The following is a 14,850-nucleotide window of genomic DNA, read 5'->3' on the forward strand; positions in this document are numbered from 1 at the left end:
GGGAACATTTCAACGGTAGAAATTTCTTTCCCTATTTTTTCCTCTTGTGTGACCCATTTGAGTTTTTTATCCCCCTCATTTTTGTCTCACACCTAAAATGAGATCTCAAAACGGATGGACGGAATGGATTTCTCACATACATTATAGTGGGCCCCACCCAGACCCTTGCGCAGGAACTTCCTGCGAAAGGCTTTCGCAGGAAATCCGCGTCCAGCAGCCACCGGGCTGGTGGCAGGGCCGCACGGGGAGTAGCCAATCCATTTCCCTGCACTCCCCCTTCTAAAAATGAAAAAGAAAAAAACCCGATTACTGTATACCATAGCTAGAGCTTAGTGACTCGGGTGTTCGTTCGGACGGGGCAACCCGAACCCGACGTGACCTTAAGAGGACCGAACCCGCTATCCGACCCGACCCAAATTTCAACCCGAGGTTCCCGACACAACGCGATCTAACCCCGATTCATTCCAATCACTGGCACACACCCCAGCCAGAGCTCCACGGTAACTGTCGATCAGATCCTCGCCGCCGAAGGCCGGTATCTCTCTCTCTCTCTCTCTCTCTCTCTCTCTCTAGGTTTCGATGGTTGGGAAAGCTGTTAGAGGGTTCAGGTCACAAGCACGTATTGTTCCATTCCATGACAAGTGGAATTATCGACGTTGATACAATCAGCCCCCATCTGGTACGAAGGATACCCCAAAAATCTCTTCAGATTGGAAGATCTAAAATCGTGTTGGTTCCCTTTTCTTCTTCTGATGAATATGGTATCTTCCTGTGTTTCTTTGGTTACAGTCCACAGTACCAATTCGTTAGCCTTCTAATCGGGTGGGGCCCATTAGCTCAACGGTCCAGATTACTGAATTATGGACTGGCACTGTACAGAGATTTCTGTGCACCGACAAACTCAACGTCTGCCGAGTCCAAGATCAGACCTGTTGCATGAATGATGATGGGTGGGTGGGAGGGAAGGTTGTGCATAGGCGGATAGGTTCAATTGCCAATTTGATGCCATTTAGTGGGCCCATCAGGGATTACTTATGGTTCTAGAAAATCACTTTTATTAGAAAATTCTAGCGGAAGGCACGATCCTTCTAACCAGGTGTGCGGTTTGGACTTTCTTTTGTTAATGCAGATGTTATGGGAAATATCCAAACAATAATAAATAATCAATAGAGATATGGGAGGTCACACCTGATATCTGCTTGCTGGCTGTTTATACTTGCTAACATTTTGAGACAGATGTCTGTGGCACTATGTGCCTATGAGAAGAGGTGATCTGGACATGGTGAATGGTCTAGATTGGGATTTTGTTGACTTTTTATGTGCCAACAAGACGCTTTCCTGCTCCTGCACCCAAATTTATTGCAATTGTATGCTTTTTGCAAACTATATGCTGGCCAGTATTGGAGAATTTGGCTTTCAGTGGCTGGCTTATAGTTGCTAATGTTTTGAAACAGATGTCTATGGCACTATCTGCATATGAAAAGAGGTGATCTAGACATGGTGAACGGTCGGGATCAGGATTTTATTGACTTTTATGGGCTAACAAGATGCTTCTCCAGTTCTACCCGCGAAATTATTGCCACTTTGCTTCATGCTTTGTGCAACTATATACTGGCTAGGATGGGGGAATTTGGTATACAATGGCTAGTTTAATGCCCAAGTGTTTAGCACGGGGTGCTTTATGATATTTGAATTTGTTGGTGGTGATTTCAATTTTCAAGGATATCAAATGCAACTTCTTTGTAAAAAAAAAATACTAAGGGACAGGCAATGGACATGAGTAATAGCTATCTTGATAAGATAATTGATGAGTATGGGTGATGCAAACACATTTGCGATGTTGTCAAATCACATATGCCATTGTATGTGATTGGCATATGTTGTTCACATATTGATCAGGCTTTTTTATTTTATTTTATTTTTATTTTTATTAAAATTTAAAAACATATAAAAAAGGAAAAAAAATCTAAAAAATTAGAAAAAAACTATGCCTAATTACTACAAGTGATTGGATTTTTATTTATTTATTTATTTTTTTTTTTTAACCTATTTCATTGTAGTTTAGTGTTTAAGACTATTAGACCATCTATAAAATAAGTTATATATATTTAATTACTTATATTATATTTACATAAAATTCAATAAATACATTAAGAGGGAATTAACTATTAAAAATTTCAAATGTAGAAATTTTATTGATAAATGATAACTTGAACAACTTCTAAGTTACAAGTTACAACTTAATTTACAAATACAATTTACAATTCACAAAAAAAGCACAACATGCAAAGTATGCCATCACATATGGAGTATGCCATCGGATACTTGCATATGCAATCACTTACATATCGCACAAAAAAGTATGCCATCGCATGCTATCTTGGATCGCATATGCCAAAAAATAGCATATGTGATCGCACATGACAACAATGCACGTGCGTGCACAACAAAAGGCCCAAATATCTTTTTTAGATCGGTTTTAGTTTCCTTCTTTTAATATTTCTTTGTTAGGAAATGTATTTCTACTCTAAGAAACATTTGTTGTTACTTGAGTAGATTGAGAAGTAGAAAGAGAGAGAATATGAGAAGAAGCAAGAGAAGAGAGAAGGCTTAGAAGTTGTGAAACCCCTAGCCTCTCCTCTTATTATCATTAGGGCTTCCATAATATATGTTAAAGTACAAAAATACTCCCATGCTTAAGTTAGTCCATAACCTAAGCCCACATGCTTAAACTTTATGCTAACACGTCACCTTAAGGACTAAACAAAAGGAATAATGAAATGAAATAATGGAAACCATAATCTCTATGTGAAGTGGGCCACATAGAGATTGGAGCATATAAATCATGAATACCCAGCTTGACAATGAGACGATCCAAATGAGTACGAACAAGATACTTAGTGAACACATCTGCCAATTGATCTTTAGACTTGACAAAGTGGCATGCAAATTTTCTTACTTACAACTTTTTCTCTAATGAAGTAACAATTGAAATTGTGTTATGTCGTTCTTGGTCTTGGTGAAAGGATCTCCGAAATGTATATATATATTTTTTCGGCATTAAGAGGACGCTCAAGGGGTACCTGCTTTCTCCCTACTCATTCGTGGTGGTGGCTGAAGCTTTAAGCAAGATGTTGGATAAAGGGTTAGCCGTGGAGCTTATTGAAGGTTTTAGGGTGGATAAGTCATATTTCCAAGTTTCTTGTTTTCAATATGTAGACAATGTTATTCTATTTTGTGATGTGGAAGGGGCAAAAGTGGATAGTTTGAGGAATATTTAGATGCTTTGAAGTTGTTTCGGGATTAAACGTAAAATCCTCAAGAGTGAGTTCTTGGGCATTCGTCTCTCTAAGGAGGAAGTGGTCAAGTTTGCAGAAGTATTCGACTGTTGTGCGGGTTCATTTCCTTCTTCTTATCTCAGCCTCTGCTATGCATAGGGAACCGACCAAGCATTTGTGGGATAAAGTCATTGAGCGATTTGAAGGAAATATCTCAAGATGGAAGAGCATACATCTTTCCTTAGGAGGAAGGTTGACATGTTCATCAATTCCTTCTTTATTTCTTTCATCATTGTAAATGTCTTTTTCGATAATTTTTTTGTTGATCCAAGGAAAAGTTGTGCATTTATTCTGGGAATGTTAATGGTACATAGAAAGATATCCATGTGTATTCTTTCAATGAAACATTTATATTAATAGTGTCATTTACATATTAATTGGGCACTTCTTTTTAATATCGACCAAATATGTTTCTGTAATTCATCACAAACTGTCTCGTTAGGACTAATCTAATAAAGGCAGCAATGTCGAATCTTTCAATTTAATTAAGTCTCTTTTCAGATGTCGGAAATTCATTTTGGATAGATTGGAGCGGCTTAGGAAGGATTTCTTATGGCATGGAGCTGAAGAGAAGCATAAGTTTTATTTGATGAAATGAGATGACGTGTGTGAACTTTTTGATGAAGGGGAAGCTGGTTTAGGGAAATTGGAGGTTATGAACTCCGCCAATATGCTCTTTTAGGAAAATGGCTATGTTTGGGTTGAAGGATGACAATCTTTGGAAAGAGGTTATAGCAAGGAAGTATGGGTTTCAGGTAGAGGGCTGGTGGACTCGATGTTTTAAATATCGACGATATCAACTGATATATCCCACGATATATCTTGTATCCCACCTGTGCGATAGGAAATGCACAGGTAGTGCCGATATATCCCACATGTTCGATTCAATGAGCATTTTCAATTTCCGATCCCTTTTTTTTGTTGAAATTATGTTAAATCAGTGTAAAATGGTTATAAATCCATTGGTTCTTCATGTTTTGCATGAAAAATCATGGAGTTGGTGATGCGGACACAGGTGCATTCAAGGTGTACCAACGAAGAAAGCGCCAACCACAAGTGCCATCCTTGTGGATAGGCGAATATTGAGGAGCTGAAGACCTTTCACATGTGATTGGACATATAAAAGACCCCACTTAGGGAAGACACATGTGAAGGAAGATTGGAGAAAGAGGACCGAGCGCCCAAACTTTCCCATACTTATGTTATTTGCACGTTTTTTTGACTTAGTTAGCGGTCTTTTAGTAATCTTATATCTTTATTTGCTTATCCTAGGGGTATTTTAGTAATTTTATGTCTTTATGTGCTTATTTAAGTGGGGTAAAGCCCTAAACACGAATTTCAACTATTGATGAATGAAAAGCAAACCCTTTGGTTGCCTCCTTCCTCTCTTCTCTCTAATGGTGCTTCTTCTCTCCCCTTGATCTTTTTCTTCTAATTTCTTCTTGTGCCCCTCCAACTTTCTCAAGGTAATAACTTTCTTTCTTCTATTTTTTTTGTTTTGGCTAATTCCTCTTTGATCAAAATCTTGAGAACCGATCTAAACCCTAAATCCCCAAATTCTCAAATCCCTAATCCGAGAAACTTCTTGGTTATTCGGACTAGTGATCTTCATTGATCGATTGGGTGTGACCATGCAAGATCGGGAGGTCTCATCCCTCGCCGGATCCAACCTAAGTAGTAATTGAATTCCATACTCCATGGTTGTAGTGATGGTCCGCTCCATTGCATGTTTCCTTTATGATTTTCTCAGTTATGATGATTATTGTTAGAATTTTAGATCATTTATTCCTTTTATTTCCGTTGTTTAATTATCTCCATGAGCATGCATCATAATTAGGGCTGTCCTGCGTCAGTTGGAGCTTTGATTTTGATATCCATTGGTTATACATGTTCTCCATGTTTTTTTTTTCAAAAATTTCCTTTAACTAGGTATCTATTGAGACTAATTTCGAAGTATGTAGGAGTATTTGATGAAATGATCATCACCTACACTCTAATTTTGAAATTTGAGTGTAGGTGGTTTGATTTGGGAAAAAAATGGAGAAATTCGAAAATTTCCCAATTTCTACCAAATTGCTTGCAATTTTGCACTCCAAACATGAAATCGAGTATGTATGAGGGCTGATCTACTGATTTGTTAATTCCTTGTCAATTTTCGAAAAATAAAAAACATCTTTAATTAAAATTAATAAATTTTTTATTAAAATATTAATCTTTTTTAAAAAATTTCTTTCAAGTAGCTGCCAATGGAGACTAATTTCTACGTATTTAGGAGTGTTTGATGAAATGATCATCACATAGACTCTAAATGTCATGCATTCAATTTGAATATAGTTGCATTAGTTCAGACAGACAATGCATAGCTTAGGACCTTATGCAAAGGAAACCTATTATGTGCACTCCTTTCTTGAGATGTCATGATTTAAAAGTATATATTCAGGTTTTTTTAAAACAATTCTTGAAGTTTCATTGAAAAATTCAATCATTCTCCCAATGTTTCCCCATGTTTCCCAAAAAGTGCGATAAATTACCCGATACAAATGATACATCCCATGCGATATCCAATACGTATCTGTATCCCAAGGATGCGATACATAACGCGATACCGATATTTCGAACATGGGGTGGACTAGGGACTCATCTCTATATATGGCATTGTCTTTATGCATGTCTATGGCTGGGTTGGGGCTAAAGTTTTTGGAGGGGGTGGGTTTTTCTTTGAATGATGGTAAGAGGATACATTTCTGGGAGAATGTTTGGTTGGGTGAGAAAGCATTGCGGGAAGACTTTCCAAGGCTAGCTAAAATTGTCTTAGAGGCGAATATCTCGGTTGTGCGATGTTTCACATTTTCAGGAGATGGAGGTGCTTTGAGCTTCCCCTTGTCGTAGGAGTCTAACATACAAAATAGTTGTCAGATTTCGTTAAACTCTTAGAGCGGCCGATGGAACATTATTCCTTTGGCGGGAGACATGGACGCAATGGTGTGGAACAAAGAGAAGTCTGACCATTTCTTTGTTAATTCCTTATAAAAAGTAATCATCGTGTCTTTGATAGAAGTGCAGTTTCGTCACACTGATGTTGTGTGGCAATATGGTGCCTCTCCCAAGGTTGCCACTCATGTTTGGCTTGTGGGACGGAGCAATGTGCTCACTATTGATAATCTTCGAAAGAGGATGATGGTGCTACTGAATGTTTGTGTGATGTGTATGGTAAATGAGAAATCGGTTGATCATCTTTGCATCCATTGCTTTTTCGCCAAGGAGTTTCTTTATCCATTACTCTTTCTCCAAGGAAGTGTGGGATAGCTCATTTGTCTTGTTTGGCGTGCCGTGGGTGATGTTGGATTCAATTGAGAATTTCCTATTAGCTTGGCATGGGTGAGGAGTGGGAAAGATAGGGGGACAATATGGGGACTTTGAAGTAGTTCGGGCCTTAATGTTAATATCTCTAAAACCGAATTGCTAGGTATTCACGTTGCAAGTGAGGATTTATTGCAATTGGTGGATGTTTTCAGTTGTAAGCAATGATCTTTTCTTTCATCTTATCTTGGTTTGCCTTTATGCATAGGAAAACCAACAAAACACCTTTGGGATTAAGTTATTGAAAGCTTCGAAAGTAAGATATCAAGTTGGAAGCCCCGTTACCTCTCCTTGGGAGGTTGTTTAACTGTCATCAAGGTGGCTTTTTCCAACGCGCCGGTATACTTCATGTCCCTATTCAAATGTTCAAAATTGGTGTTAGATAGGCTTGATAAATTAAGAAGAGATTTATTGTGGAAAGGGGCTGCGGATAGCAAGAAATTTATTTTGCTTAGATGGGAAGAAGTTTGTAAACTTCTCAATGAAGGAGGAGCCAGTTTGAAAGATTTGGGTCTTATGAATATTGCTCTTCTTGGCAAATGGCATTGGAGGTTTGGCTCCAAGGCAGGCAAATTTTGGAGGCATCTCTTTGTTTCCAAATACGATACTTAGATGGGTGATTGGAGCATAAGATCTTCTTTTCTTTATCGTGCCTCATACATTTGGAAGGCGATTGTTTCCACCGAGCATAGGTTTCAAGAAGGTATTTCTTTTTCTCTTGGTAGAGCGAACCATATTCGGTTTTGGGTTGATATTTGGTGTGGGTATCAGCCCTGTCAAGGTCTTTTCTTGAGGATTGCTCATCCCGTCATGGAGATGTCTATTCTTGTGAGTCAATGCTTTTCCCTAAGCGGCGGTGTGGCGGTTTGGTCTCCTCCATGTCATAAAAATCTATGGATGAAGAATTGGAGGATTTTTTTTTTAGCTTGCTCAATCATTTAAAGCTTTACGTTCCTTTGCCCTCCGAAGTCGATGCGATGGTTTGGAGAGCCCCCAGTTCGGGTATTGTCTTGGTTCGTTCGTCTTACCGGCTGATCTCTAAGCCATCCTCCCCTTCTTCCTTTCCATTCATCAGTAGTCTTATGGAGCTCCCCCAAGAGTTGCAACTTTTGTTTGGCTTTTGGGTAGGAAGAGAGTGTTGACCATCGATAATCTTCAAAGGTGATCTCTTATTCATGTATATATATATATGAAGGGTTCCAAACATATGTTTGATGTGCATGATGTTAAAACAATTGACCATCTTTTTATCCATTGCCCTTTTACTCATCAAGTTTGGGAGTACTTTCATCTCCTTTTTCCTGTATCCTGGGTGATGCCGATGTCTATTGATCATCTTTTGTGGTCTTGGCATGTGGGTATTGCCGGTAAATCTCGCAAAGTAGTTTGGATGCTGAGTCCAATGGGAATCTTTTGGGTTATTTGGAAGATTCAAAATGACCGGTGCTTTCAGTACAAGCTGTCTTCAATTAATGAGGCCATATGTTTAGTAGAAAGTGTTTGTTTCGGAGTGGGCTTCCTTTGTAAAATTAGTCAGTCCTGCTGATCTTGATGCCTTGCTTTTGTAGTAGCGCTGTTGTATTCTTTTCAACAAAGTTTTTGTCATCTCTCTCTCTCTCTCTCTCTCTCTCTCTCTCTCTCAAAACAAAAGAAGAAGAAGGAGACTTTCATTGTTGCTTGGCATTTGTTCATTTGGGGGGAAAGGAAAAATTGTTGTTTTAGGAACCATATTAGGTAGGTATTGAGGATTTTTAGCAATGGCTAAATTGAATGTAATGCGGTGGGCCTTAGCCTTAAAGGTTTTAGGCAAGGGTTCTTATCCCCTTTTTTTGGTTTGATCAGCTTTGGCCTTGCATTAAAATCATCACCTTAAAAAAAAAAAAAACTTCGATGTGCTTAGTTCTCTTGTGATAAATTAGATTAATCAATGATAAATCCCAATTTACTCGTTGACGTGTTCTGCCAAACAAGCTTACACGTTGCATGAGCCATTGCCTTATACTTTGCCTCTACACTTGAATGGGCCACACACTTTATTTTTTATATCTCCACGTAACCAGGTTACCTCATGCAAAGGTATAATAGCCCACAATAGATCATTTGTCAAATGGAGAATAAGCCCAGTCTGCATCTGAATACCCGTCTACTTGAATTTGATCATTGGGCTTGTATAGAGTATGGTACCATGACCATGAGCTCCCTTTATGTATTTGAGTACATGGAACATGACTTCCATATGAGGAACACGATGAGCTTGCATAAAATAGCCAACCACGCTTACAACAAAAGTGATATTAGGTTGGGTGATCGTTAAATAAATCAATTTTATCCAACAAGTCGATGATATTTTCCCAGATCATCAATAAATTCTCCTTGGTCCAGGCTAAACTTCTGATTTGGGTTCACAGGCGTTTTAGCTGGTTTGGCTCCCAGAAGGCCAGTTTCGGCCATTAAATCCATCACATATTTTCGTTGCAATAAATTATTTCTCACCTTAGATCTTGTTACTTCAATACGTAAGTATCAGGATGGCCCAAGTTTTTGTATAGAAGTGTTGCTGCAAAAAAATGTCTTCAACTTGTCAATACTCGCATTGTCACTGGCATCATCTACACACACTACTAAGACAATAACACCTGCCTCACTTCGCCTCTTAAAGACGGAATGGTCAGCTTGATTCCATTCCATTCCATATTCAAACACCACTGTATTGAATTTGTCGAACCAAACTATTGGGGATTGTTTTAGACCACAAATGGACTTAAGATGACGAACTTTCTCCCTTTGAGCAATGAAGCCAGAGAGTTGCTTCACATAGACTTGTTCAGCAAGATTACCATCAAGAAACACATTTTTCACATCAAGCTGGGGTATAACTACCAATCCAAATTTATGGCAACCGAAATGATTACTTGCATAGAATTAAGCTTTACTGTCAGAGAAAATGCTTCAAGGTGGTCGATTCCTTGGGTTTGAAAGTACCCTTTAGCAACTAACCGAGCTTTTAAGTGTTCCACTTTATCATTAGGATTGTACTTAACTGTATACATCCATTGACACACAACCGTGTGTTTTCCATCAGTTAAGATCAATTTGAATCCAAGTTTGATTGTGATGGAGAGTAACCATCTCATCTTCCATAGCTCCTTTGTATCCATCACGATTGGAAGCATTTTGGAAAGAATGAGGAAAAACACAAATGGCAAGGCCAAACCAAATTTGCGGAAAGAGGGAGATAACCCAGCGGAAAGAAACGAAATGAGAAAGAAGATGTTGAGTGCAAGAACGTCTACCCTTGCAAAGAGCGATGGGTAAGCTGTCTTCATTAGATGCTAAAGATGTCAGAGACATTCAGATTATTGGTGGAAGCCTCAATTGGATGAATTCCATTACTGCACTTGGGACATTTGGAGTATACTCGCAATGGCGAAACTAAACATTTTACAAACATTTCTTTCGATGTAAGTTCTGTGTCAGGCACAATGGGAAGAGTAACAGACATTCTTCAAATCGCTATGACTTGCCATCTTCAGAAAACTAAGGGGTACTTTCATAGAATGTGACATTAACTGAGACATAATCAATAGGTATAATAGTACACCTTGAGAAGAAATATGGTCTTTCATGCTTTCTGGTTCTCCGGTGCACCTCCTAAGGTGGTGTCATTTGCTTGGTTGGTGGGAAGAAAGATGATTCTTACCATAGATAATCTTCAGAAAAGGGCAATGATTTTCCCCAATGTATGTCTTATCTGTATGAACAATGCAGAATCAATTGATCATCTTTTCATTCACTGTCCCTTAGCGCGACAGGTATGGTATGTGATTTTTGCTTCTTTGAAGTGGATTGGGTGATGCCAAAGTCAGTTGAAGAGCTTTGTTTGGGTTTGGCATGGCATGTTTCTTCCTAAAGAAAAATTAGTCTTTTGGTGCCTGCTTTTGCTAGCTGTTTTATGGAATATTTGGGGGGAGCGTTATAGGTGCTGTTATATGAACAGAGAAGGGCCTTGGGAAGAAGTCCTTTGGAAGTCCAAGAGAGATGTTCTAGAATGGGCAGTTGGAATTAAAAATGTGGATGTGTCTGCAGCTGCGTTCATGATTGGGTTGTAGTTTTTGTATTCTTCATTGCTTTGATTTTCTTAGCAGCTTTCTTAACAGAGTAAATCTATTATCCTTGAAAAAAAAAGGGAAGCATAATCAAAGGTACTGCTTGGCCTGCTGGTAAACACTACTGCCTTAGTGGTTGGGGTTTTGAGTTCTAATCCCACCTATCACCAAACATATTTTTATTTAATGACGCATCAACTTGGCTAGTGACTCGCAAGTGAGTTTCATAGTAACTTGGCTCATTTTTTGGCAGAGTTGAGTTGATTTGGCTAAGTTTCGAGTTGAGTCACCAAGTTTTGAACTATGTTGTGAACAGTTGGAGGGGCCATGGAACAGTTGGATTGATATGTATACATGGAACAAGGCAAATGGTGTAACAATCCAAACCTTTAGTCTGTTGGGGCTGATGGTGGAGGGCCCATGCCCAACACTGCTAGGTTCCAAGATCCTTGGCATCCATTTTGAACCCCTTTTTCAGTTGAATGCTGACTGCTGTTTTATCTCTCTCCTTGACCATCTATTTTCAGGTCATGAATTGAAACGTTGGGATTGTCTTTTCATTGAGATTTTCAGGGCACGGTCTACTTTCACTTTTGGAGACATGGTTTAAGAGGTATAATTCATATTCAGTTATGTAAATTGGAAATTCATAGTGCTTTTGATGCAGGACATGGAAAATTAAATATGATATGCAAGATTGCAGGCTTAGATCACACCAATTCAGAAACAATCACACAAATTCCACATCCCACATGAAAATCCAAACATTCAATTAAAGGGGAATCTATGCGGGTCCAAGCCAACACAGGCTAGGACTGGACCAATAAAATTATAAACCAAACAATATCAAAGGGAAATAAAATCAACTACTCATGCATAAAAATCAGTCCCTAATCCAAGGGATTCCCTAATTTCAATTCAAGGAACCCTAAGGTGATAAAAAGGGGCAAATCAATTAGGGATCATGTAATATAGGGTTAGGATTCATGAAAAAAAACGACTATGAGAGGATAAAAGAAGATAAAAACCTGAACCAAAAGATGATCCCGCGTGTGGACAGCAACAATGGTCCAGATGGACGTGTGTGATCCCGGCCGCACGTGTGTGGGGCCCACTATTCAGAAAAAGGCCACCTTGGCCCTGGTCGGCCAGGGATGGACTCCAAAACCTCCAAATTTCAGCTCGATCCGATGTACGGTTTGTGCGTAGTGCTCCGCCGAAGTTTCAGCTCGCCTGCGGGCTGAAATCTGAAATGAAGAAATCTGATGCAACAAAAGGACAAATTCGAAGTACGGATGGTGGGGGAAGATGGAAAAAAAAGATGATGGAAGATGGGGGTGAATTGGGATCGATGTGGCTTCGCACCACGGTAGTTAGCCCTTCGAAAAGGGAGGGCTTCACACCCACTTTTGAATTCTTCCACAACTCTCGAAGAGAGCAGAAAAATAAAGCAGGAATTTTTTTATTAACTTCAATGAATGAAAAAAAACTACAAGGAGTGCCTATTTATAGGGAGAACCCTATACCCAAAAACTCGCACCATGTGCGACACCTATTACCTGGCGATGAAGTAAACTAAAATAAAAACCAAACGAGGAAATCTAAAGCATTCACGATGTTCTAAATAATAACAATAAGCAAAACCTAAAATATAAAACCAATCTGACGAGTGGGCCACGATCATGAGATCTCATGGTGGGCTTTTCTTGACTATCGGGCCACTTTTCTGAACCAAAACTTGACTTCTAGCTAGGAGGCCCTCCCTGGACGTCGTCATCGAGGCAGATCGATGGTTGGGTCCTCCATTTACGTACGTACGTGCGTAGGGGGGCGGTGTGAGTGCGCGTGATGTCCCCATCAATTCTCCCCGGCTGTAAAGATTTCGCCACTGGAGAAATAAAACTCCTGAACCGCTTCAGGATGTCAGGATCAAGTCTCTGAAGCTCCTCCTCAGTGAGCCACGTGCTGCCTGAAGCTGGGCGTAACTTCCATTTAACCACGTACTTCTAAAACCCGCCGTCCGACGTTGAAACTATCTGATGGTCCTGGATATCCTCTATTTTCTTTTTGGGTGTATGAAGGTTAGGTATGGGAGATAGAGGCTGGGAAAATGAGTCGGGAATGATAGGTATGGGAGGTAGAGGCTGGGAAGATGGGTCAGGATGGGTAAGTATGGGAGGTAGAGGCTGGGAACATGGGTTGGGACGGGTAGGTATGGGACGTAGAGGCTGAAAAAATGGGTTGGGAAGGATAGATATGAGAGGTAGAGGCTGAAAAAATGGGTTGGGATGGGTAGGTATGGGACGTAGAGGCTGGAAAAATGGGTCGAGAAGGGTAGGTATGGGAGGTAGAGGCTGGGAAGAAAGGTTAGGAAAAGTAGATATGGGAGGTAGAGGTTGGAAAAATGGGTTGGAAAGGGGCCATGGTTCAAGGGATAAATATGAGGAATCAGGATGGGTGGGCGAAGGGGCGGACAAAGTATCAGTGGTCCTCTGAAAAGTAACTAAATCCTCCACATCAGATGTGAAACTAATTTTCATGGAAGGTGGAAGATCTATCTCATACACATTGAGACCGTTTCGTTTTATAATTTTGACGGGTCCAGCGCTACACGCGTGTAACTTACGAACGACCCTCGAAGGATACCGCTCGGGCCTGATGCAGACCATCACAGAGTCCCCAATATTGAATCCTTTGAAATATTTATATTGGTCTGTATAAAATGTGCAATGTTCATTATTAGTCATGATCTTCTGCCTGATTTCTTGATGCCATGAATGAATGTGATGCGCAAAAGACTCTGCAGACTCTGACGGCTTATGGGACAGTGACATAGGGACAAGATTAATAAGTTTCCTAGGTTTATAATCAGTAACGACTTCACAAGGACTTAGACCTGTGGACCTATCGACAAACTTATTCAACGTGAACTCGGTTGTAGGTATTACGATGTCCCATATTCTGGTGTGCTCTATATCCTTCCTAGGGGACTCATCCGGTAGATCATCAGGAAAGATATCACGTAACTCATCCATTACCGGAATGGCCTCAGTAGGTAACTCTACACTAGCCGCTGGTGCACTCTCTCCAGCCACAAGGCCACACATGTTGTACCCCTCAAAATAGTGGTCTTTATGTCTCTCATGGGGTGGGTGCCTGGGTGCACACCCATAATTGATTCCTTGACTAACTCCATTCATTGGTGTATCCTCCAGGCCACCTGCTTGAGATTGGACATCTACCCCAATGGTGGGGTTTGTCCTAGCGATGGTCTTTAGTCGGGTAATGCGTACATCAAGCTGTTCACAGCATTGGTCCATTTCCAAGCGCTTAATCATAGACTCCAACGTCTGAGATATCTTGTTTAGTGACTCTTGCAATTGTTCCATGTTTAGTGTAGGGTGCAAACCGAAACCACGACCCGTACGTGTGGGCATACACTGACTTACTCAACCTAAAGACCTGTTATGACAACTATATGCGTCTAAAAACTAAATGACCCTACGAGACTCTATATGAAGGAGACTACACACTGTTACTAAAATTCAGCTATATATGATGGACTGAATGCATGAAGGACTCAAACAAACTAAACCCTAAATATGTGGTGAATTCCCCTATAAGAACCCTAGGCTTTGATACCAAATTTGATGCAGGACATGGAAAATTAAATATGATATGCAAGATTGCAGGCTTAGATCACACCAATTCAGAAACAATCACACAAATTCCACATCCCACATGAAAATCCAAACATTCAATTAAAGGGGAATCTATGCGGGTCCAAGCCAACACAGGCTAGGACTGGACCAATAAAATTATAAACCAAACAATATCAAAGGGAAATAAAATCAACTACTCATGCATAAAAATCAGTCCCTAATCCAAGGGATTCCCTAATTTCAATTCAAGGAACCCTAAGGTGATAAAAAGGGGCAAATCAATTAGGGATCATGTAATATAGGGTTAGGATTCATGAAAAAATGACTATGAGAGGATAAAAGAGGATAAAAACCTGAGCTAAAAGATGATCCCGCGTGTGGACA

The 14,850-nt window shown here is 39.9% G+C and overlaps 1 protein-coding gene across 1 annotated transcript in view; it reads left to right on the forward strand.

Moving 5' to 3' along the window:
- The first annotated feature begins 340 nt into the window (after positions 1–340).
- Positions 341–14,850, forward strand: part of LOC131254592 (phosphatidylinositol N-acetylglucosaminyltransferase subunit A) — a 46,494-nt gene continuing 31,984 nt past the window's right edge. Inside the window, exon 1 of the mRNA XM_058255387.1 lies at positions 341–535. The gene's annotated coding sequence lies outside the window, so the exon portion shown is untranslated. The remainder of the gene's footprint in view (positions 536–14,850) is intronic.

The sequence above is a fragment of the Magnolia sinica genome, chromosome 1 (assembly GCF_029962835.1).
Source record: "Magnolia sinica isolate HGM2019 chromosome 1, MsV1, whole genome shotgun sequence".
Lineage (NCBI taxonomy): Eukaryota > Viridiplantae > Streptophyta > Magnoliopsida > Magnoliales > Magnoliaceae > Magnolia > Magnolia sinica.